Genomic DNA, 9441 nt, shown 5'->3' on the forward strand with positions numbered 1-9441 from the left:
CCTTAACTGACCCTTCTCCTTATAGTAGGTAGGAAAACACCCCTTTTTTCATGTTCTCTCTCTCTCTCGTGTATCTTTCTGCGGTATTTTCCACTGCATGTATCCAATGAAGGGGGTTTTAGCCCACAAAAGCTTATGCTCAAATAAATTTGTTAGTCTCAAAGGTGCCTCAAGTACTCCTCGTTCTTTTTGCTGATACAGACTAACGCGGCTACCACTCTGATTCGGAGAATGAAGTCACCAGTCCCGATCCGCAGAAGCAGCTCAATAGTGTTAGTAAAATCCAGTCTGTGGTCTTCTTCCTACATTCTGTTGCACACCACGGCAATGTCATTACATCTCAATTGAGCATGTCCTCAGAAGGAATCACATTCATGGCTTCTTGGGCTGAGATCACTAGAATCTGCAGGCAAGGAAAAGAAGCCCAGGTCAGCTGGGTTGGTTAATTTCCACTGAGCCTCTCCTTGCAGTCTGGATTTGAGCCAACAGGTTAATGAAAGGGAGAGCCCAGAGCCGGAGGAAAGAGATCATTCGCCTGACCTGAGTTCAGCATTGTAGGGAGCCAAAAAAGTAGATTTTAAAAAAATCTGCTAGCCTGACCCCTTTCCAATTCCCCCCACTTCCAGGGTTTGATTTCTGAAAACAGCTGAGCAGCTAACCTCAGGTCAAGCTGGGGGAAGGAGTAAAAGGGAGCCAAAATCAAGATAACTCCGTCTTTGATCCTGTAGTAAGGGTTTCAGCCCTGGAGGCACAGTGCACCTTGCTTCATTGGGGCACATGGCCCTGTATTATTCCATCCCATCCCACCTTCCATCTCTGCAGCTCTCCTCAGCAACTAACCAGCCTCCCCTGCTTCATTAGCCATCTTTCCCTGCATCACAGGGACTACCACCTACTATGGAGCAGCAAGAAAGAACACATTTGGGTAAAAACAAGCCCCAGTTAAGATGCTGCTCTCTCCACAGTGCACCTGGCCTTAGCAAAGTATTTAATTAGCCTCCATCGACAGGGGCAGTGAGTTGTATGGGTCCATGGTGATAGGGTTCTAGCAAATTCAGGGCCCGGTGAGCTCAGCTCCACCAGCGTTCAGGGCCAGGTCTCTCCCTTGATCCCACCTGCCACCCCCTGTATGCATCCCCCACAGCATCCCCCAGCCCCACCTGTCGCCTGTGTGCCTCCCCCAAGCGTACCTGCCTGCCCTGGGCAGCTGCCCTGCTGCTCCACGCTGCGCTCCCTTGCCAGCTGCAAGAGAGTAGCACCAGGGGCAGGCTGAGATAGCTACTGCACCTGAGGAGGGGGAGGAGGTGCATGGCAGCACCGCCCCCCCCCCCCCACAGTAAGTGACTCCAAGTCAACTTAGAAGATACAGGGGAGAGACTTATCTTGGCTGGGCCTCCTAAGCAGCAATCTGAGGGGACTTGGGTGAGTGTCGGGTTGGGAGAAGGCCCTGCCCCAGAGCTCGCTGCTACTGACTGGGAGGAGGAGTACTCTAGCCCCCAGCCCTGGGGCAGCCTGCCTGCTGCACCCAAACTCCTCATCCCCAGGCCAGAGCCCAAACCCAGCACCCAAACCCCCTCCAGCACCCCAACCCTCTGTCCCAGCCCAGAGCCCACACCCAGCACCTAAACTCCCTCCCAGAGCCCACACTCCCTGGAACCTAAGCCCCCCCCATTTACATTAATTCTTACGGGGAAATTGGATTCGCTTAACAACAAAATGCTTAAAGTCGCATTTTTCAGGAACGTAACTACAACGTTAAGTGAGGAGTTACTATATTCAGTATTTTTAATGAATTGGATGATGGAGTGGAGTATGCTTATAAAATCTGTGGATGACACCAAGCAAGGAGGGGTTGCAAATACTTTGTCAAAATATTAGAATTCAAAATAACTGTGCAATTCAATGAAGACAAATACAATACCTGCCGAGGAAAGAAAAATCAAATAAAAATGGGAACAACTGGCTAGGCCAAGAGTCTCAAACTCGTAGCCCGTGGGCCATCTGCGGCCTGTGAGCCTCCCCAATGTGGCCCATGGGGCTCCAGCAGTTTTGGGGCCAGGGCTCTCCCTTGGCCCCACCTGCTGCCCCTGGGCACTCCCCGGCTCAGGCAATTTACAATGGCCCTGGGCCTCGGCAGCACAGCAGAGCTAAGTGGCTTCTGCCTGCTTGCTCCACATGTGGCTGCAGGGAGGGGCCGGCGGACAGGACAGGGCTCTGCGTGCTACCCCCCACCCAGCACCCTTGCGGCCAATGGGAAGCTACGGGGGCAGTGCCTGGGGGCAGCAGCGCATGGAGGTCCCCCGTCCCATCCTGCCTTGGAGCCCCAGGTAAGCACCGCATCCCCCGACCCCCTCCCAGAGCCTGCAATCCCACCAGAGCCTGCACCCAGCACCCGAACTCCCTCCCAGAGCCTGCACCCCAATTACCTACCCCAGACCTCCTCCCCCCCACAGTCTTAGCAGGTGGGGGGTGGAGTTTTTTTTTGGGGGGGGGGCGGGTTGTGGGCAGCATGAGTAACATTATTGGCCTGCTGGGAGGACTTGAGGACTGGCACTGGCCCTAAGGTAAAGTGAGTTTAAGATCCCTAGGCTAGGCAGTAGTACTGCAGAAAAAGGATCCCACCATTATAATAGATCACCAACTGATATGAGTCAGTGTGATGGTATTGTGGAAAAAGTAAATTTAATTCTGAGATGTAGTAACAGGAGTGTCATATGTAGGACAAAGTAGGTAATTGTTTTGCCATATTCAGCACTGGCAAGGCCTCATCTGGAGTACTGAATCCAGTTTAGGGCACCACATTTTAAGAAATGTGAAAAAATTGGAGACAATCCAGAGCAGAACAACAAAACTGCTAAGAGGTTTAGAAAACATGATTTATGAGAAAAGATTAAAGGAACAAGGCATGTTTGCTCTAGAGTGAAGGTGAGTGAGGGGAGACAGCAATCTTCAAATATGTAAAAGGTTAGTATAAAGAAGATGGTGATCAATTGTTCTCCATGTCAATTGAGGGTAGAACAAAAAGTAGTTGACTTAGGTTGCAGCAATGGAGATTTAAGTTAGATATTAGGAAGTTAAGTACTAGAACAAGTTACCAAAGGAGATTGTGGAATCCTCATCCTCTGGAGTTTTTAAGAACAGGTTAGAGAAACATCTGTCAGGGATGGTCTAGGTATACTCACTTGTGCCTCAGAATAGGGGATGGGGGTGGACTAGATGTTCTCTTGAGGTCCATCCAGCCCTATATTTCTATGAAGTCAGCAGAACATAAGGAAGGGCTTAGAGTTAAGTACAGGCCAAGTGCTTAGCTGCATAAGGATGGACGGTTGAGTCAGAGCATAAATTACTCTATCATTGGGGCTTCATCAATACAGTCTTGGGACCTATGCTTACTGCTGGACCAGTTGTTCAGTTTAGTATGCTGAGCTATTGCAGATTAAAATTTATAGTCTTTGCCACTGTGATTTTACAAGGCTGTTTTAAATACTTTTACTGGTGCTGTTAATTCAGTTATGACACATTAACGTCTTGTGATTAAGGGGATGACTCGACCTAATTTTGCTATCTGCCTTCAACAAGATTTTTAGTTCATTTTCTATAGAACTGATTATTTACTTCAAGAAATATGGGATATGTATCAATTTAAAGGGCACCTCACTGAAAAAGCAACATCTTTCTATATATTACAAAGATGTAAGGCCTGAACACCACTCAAAAAAATCCACGTATACTTCCAGGGCCACCACAAAAAAATTTCCAAACTTAAAAAATTATGTATCCTAGTAATACAAAGGAAATAGAATAGAGGCGGTCTTTGTGATAAATGAGATTCAGAAAATTAAGTGAATACACAATGTTGGCCAATAAGACTATGGGTATGCCAGGGACAATGGTGAAAAAGGACAAATATCTTTTCCATTGGATTGAAGGTACAACACATCCAATATTGAATAATGAAAATCATAACCGAGTCTCAAACAAGAAATTCACATGCTCCCTACAATGTAAAATCATTTTTATTGCCATGCTACAATTTAAAAAAAAAATGAAGTTGGCACTGATGAGGGAGGACGACAATGTTGTCAACATTACATAATACATTTTTTAAAAATGAACATTTGGTAAGCTATCAGTAATGAAAATGCAAACCAAACTTAAATTAAAACTCTAATATGCTGATTTGGAACAGCATAAAAATACTGTACTATGCAGAAAGTGTCAATTTTCTCATAAAAAGAAACATGGAATGTCTGTAAAAGATTAACCAAACAGGGCAAAGCTCATGGAAATTTTATAAACAATTTGGCAATGGTACTCCCACTATTTATAATTTTTATAAAAGAAATAAAAATCTAGAAAGCTACCTTTATACAAAGTTGTTATATTTATGCCTTTAAGTAGGAAAAAACATTTTATAATGCAAATTAGAACATAAAATAATCTTACAATATCATACAATGTAATGACAATAAAGGAACATAAAAACATGATTTTGGCCTTTATAGAAATATATATTTCTGCATTTAATAAATGCATTTGTGGCACAATGGTGACGGCTGTACTATTACTACCAGTCAGCTTTCATGCTAGAGCTGTATTCAGTTGTACTGTAATTGCAAATTTGCAGTTTAGTTAAGATGCAAACAATGGTTCAGAAGTAATAGTCCTACGTGATGCAACAGAATGAGGTGTTACATGCAAAAAAAGGCAACGTTTACAGTTGGGACACACTGTTTTGTGGGATACCATACAATACTAATTTTCCTTTTCAAACCAGAAGCATATCCTATACATTCAGTAATTAAGTACCAATATCTTACAAGTGAGAATGTCTGTGTTAAAGATTTGGCAACTTCAGGGACAGTACAAACTTAGTACCAAATATATAGTACATTGTGTGCACACACGCATACACATCCGCACACACCCCCTTACACAATCCAGTGCCAAAATTTGCATTAATTTGGAGTCAAGGATGCTGACGTCCATTCCTAGCATTAAAAATAAAAGCAATCCTGAGCTGTTTCTTTCACACTCTTTAGAATCATTTCCTCTTTCATACATAACAGCTCAATCAATGTACACTTATGTATGACAAATAAAAATTTATATTGTAATTTTAACTCTGGCGACCACAATTAGGAATTTTTTTTAGTACAGGTAATTAAATATTTATATGTTTACAGTATTTTTAGGCCATTCCTGAATAGCTTGATCAGCCAGATCTTCTGGTGTAGTGCAGCCATTTTGCTCTCATTGCCAACAGAATCTGATCAGGTAGCACCTGGTCCAACAGACACCGAAACCAACAGAAATCTTTCTGTAGGCTTCAATGGGCACAGAGACAGTGTATACAGCTCAAGATCGCTCCAGTACAAAGGTAATCCACAGAGAGGCTCATGCCTCACACTCCCACTTCTGCTGCAAACACAGAGGATGTGATTAGAGGTTGATATACCCCTATGCTCTATTATTCACCTACTGTGATTTTGGGTTGGTTTGCAGCTATTGGGGAGAATTTTCCTGGGAAATAGCCAGGCACACAGTGGCTCCCAGAATCAGGGAGTGGAAAGGTGAGCTTCATGGCATCTTAGTACTCATGCTTCTCAATTAAAGGTGAAGTTCTGGCCCTGCATCTTCATTATCTCCTCTTATTTTTATCACTGTAATTCTCAGACACCAATCAGCATTGGGGTCCCATTGTGCTAGGTGCTTTACAAAACACAAAGGAAGACTTAGTCCCTGCCCCAAGGAGCATACAACCTAATTCTTAATTATATTTTTACATCATCTCATTTGTATATGTACATATTTGCTACATTAAATAGAAATACACCAAGGTAATGGATATATCAGAAAACTTTGTCACAATATGTGTATTATCACACTAGATAATTACTAAAACTGCAAGAAAAATTTTAAATGCCCTTTGTAAATATATAAAAAATATAAAAATGTCCAATACTTGTTTCATGACTTTTAAAGATCTCAGACATATTTCCACCTATATACCTACACATTTCCACCCAAAATACTGCGTTAAACTGGAGTAAACATTAGGATAATATCCTAATAATACATCTGACAAATGTCTTAAGTCATACTTAAAGCACAATTACAAGAAACATTAACATATGTATGGTCAGAGTTAAGTCTGCTATGTAAATTTTAATTTCCTATTCATCGTGTGTGTGTGTGCGCGCGCGCGCGCACATGCATTGCCTGGAAGAGGAAATATTTTCTAAAGATTGTGAAAGAACCTTAACTCAAGATTTCCTATGTTTTTAATGAGTACTATTTAGGAATGGACATCAGCAACCTTAACTCCACATTAACGCAGTTTTTTGTGCTGGAATTTCCCCTGGGCTTTTCTCTCTCTCTTTTTTTTTTTGAGACTGTAAATGAATTCAACATTAACACATCTTACATGAGTTTGATTAAATATTTTTATGAAGTAAATACTGTCAAATTTGAATGCCTGAATTGTTATTCATGGAAAACCCCTACATTTAATTGCCAAAATCAATTTCTTTCTATCGGCCAACAAGCAGGCTCAAACTTTTCTTGACCTCTTCTAGTGACGGTTGAGAGAGAACTTTTCCTCTAAGAAACCAATTAGATCCACTACCAGCCTCTACGGTATGTTTCCTCAAATTCATCTTTATTTGCATCCATAAATAACAGTACAGTGCAGATATGGAGTTCTACTACAGATTCCATCTTATATGAAGCAGGCAGTTCTGTTAAGAAACAGAGCTCCACGTCAGGGATGCAACATCATACACAATGTAGTAACAACTCAATGAAAACTTGTTCACTCTTAATTCTGGCTCTCGATTAATTGCAGTTAACTCACATGATTAACTAAAAAAGTTAATCATGCTTAATCAGTTTTAATTGCACTGTTAATAGAATACCAAATGAAATTACATTTTAGATGTTTTTCTACATTTTCAAATATATTGATTCCAATAACAAAAACAGAATACAAAGTGTACAGTGCTCACTTTGAATTTTTATTACAAATATTTGCACTGTAAAAATTGTAAACAAAAGAAATAGTATTTTTCAATTCACCTCATACAAGTACTGCAATGCAATCTCTTTATAGTAAAAGTGTAATTTACAAATGTAGATTTTTTGGTTACATAGCTGCACTCAAAAACAAAATGTAAAACTTTAGAGCCTACAAGTCCACTCAGTCCTACTTCTTGTTCAGCTAAGACAAACAAGTTTGTTTACATTTACAGGAGAGAATGCTGCTGGCTTCTGATTTACAATGTCACCTGAAAGTGAGAACAGGCATTTGCATGGCACTTTTATAGCAGGCATTGCAAGGTATTTACGTGCTACATGTGCTAAACATTCGTATGCCCTTTCATGCTTCGCCTGCAATTGCAGAGGACATGCTTCCATGTGGATGACACTTGTTAAAACAATAATGTGTTAATTAAATTCTGACTGAACTCCTTGGGGGAGAACAGTAAGTCTCCTGCTCTGTTTTACCCGCATTCTGCCATATATTTCATGTTATAGCAGTCTCGGATGATGACTCAGCACGTTGTTAGTTTTAAGAATGCTTTCACTGTTGATTTGACAAAAATGCAAAGAAGGTACCAATGTGAGATTTCTAAAGATAGCTACAGCACTTAACCCAAGATTTAAGAATCTGAAGGGGACGAGGTGTGGAGCATGTTTTCAGAAGTCCTAAAAGTGCAACACTCCGATGTGAAAACCATAGAATCCGAACCATCAAAAAAGAAACTCAATCTTCTGCTGGTGGCATTTGACTCAGACAATGAAAAGGAACATGCGTCAGTCTGCACTGCTTTGGATTGTTATTGAGCAGAACCCATCATCAGCATGGATGCATGTCCTCTGGAAAGGTAGTTGAAGCATGAAGGGACATATGAATCCTTAACGCATCTGGCACAAATATCTTGCAACACTGCTACAATAGTGCCCTGCAAACGCCTGTTCTCACTTTCAGGTGACATTGTGAACAAGAAGCAGGCAGCGTTATCTCCAGAAAATGTAAACAAACTTGTTTTTCTGAGTGACTGGCTGAACAAGAAGTAGAACTGAGTGGACTTGTAGGCTCTAAAGTTTTAAATTGTTTTATTTTTGAATGCAGCCATTTTTTATACATAATTCTACATTTGTAAGTTCAACTTTCATAGTAAAGAGATTGCACTACAGTACTTATATTAGGTGAATTGAAAAATACTATTTCTTTTGTTTTTTACAGCACAAATATTTGTAATCAAAAATAAATATAAAGTGAGCACTGTACTCTGTGGTGAAATTGAAATCAATATATTTGAAAAATGTAGAAAACATCCAAAATATTTAAATAAATGATATTCTATTATTGTTTAACCGCAATTAATTTTTTTAAAATCACTTGACAGCCCTACTCATAATTGAAGTGAAAGAAGGCAAAGGCAATCTGTCCTCTGTTGATACTGCCTCATCCTGGGCAAAAAGGAACAACCCCAGATATCAACATGAATATTCTGGGCTGGCTTTTCAGTGGATGTACATTGGCATAACTCCATTGAAACCAACTGTTGATTTACACAAGGATATCTGTCTCTGTTTCTCACACTTAGAACACACTTTCAGGTTGTCATGCCCATGAAAGTACTATTTAATTTACCTTAAGTTAAACGAATTGAGTGTAGATGCCTCCATTTCTTTCAGTGCCTGTCTGGGCTCTGAGTGAATATGAAAGCCTGACTGGGTGAAGGGTGATGAATTATCAACACTAGGGAGGGTTAGACTAGCCCTTGAACAGGAGGAAATGAGGCTCCAAGGAACAATATTGGGGTAGCTGCTCATGCGGCTATTGCAGGGAGCTGGGCCACACAGTGGCCCTGCTCTGAAATCTTGACCTGGACCCTGTATATCATAGCTGTGGCCCAGACTAACTGCATTCTATGTTGCAATAAAATGCTTTCCGTGGCAGAGATAGGAACACACTGATAGTCAAGTTTCAGAGTAGCAGCCGTGTTAGTCTGTATTCGCAAAAAGAAAAGGAGTACCCGTGGCACCTTAGAGACTAACAAATTTATTAGAGCATAAGCTTTCGTGAGCTACAGCTCACTTCATCGGATGCATTTCTGTTTTTTCCACCAAATGCATCCGATGAAGTGAGCTGTAGCTCACGAAAGCTTATGCTCTAATAAATTTGTTAGTCTCTAAGGTGCCACGGGTACTCCTTTTCTTTTTACTGATAGTCAAATGTCTCAGCATTTAAATAATAAGTGCAAAATGTAAAGAAATACTTGGGGGCCTGATACTGCACTACTGAAGATAATAGTTTTGTTATGGATTTAAATGAGAGCAAGATTAGGGCCTTATTGTGTCACTTGTTATATTCAACACCTTCCATATACTGAATACATCATCAGTACATGAGTACATTTTATTTATTTTTTA

Source organism: Dermochelys coriacea, chromosome 1, assembly GCF_009764565.3.
Source record: "Dermochelys coriacea isolate rDerCor1 chromosome 1, rDerCor1.pri.v4, whole genome shotgun sequence".
Lineage (NCBI taxonomy): Eukaryota > Metazoa > Chordata > Testudines > Dermochelyidae > Dermochelys > Dermochelys coriacea.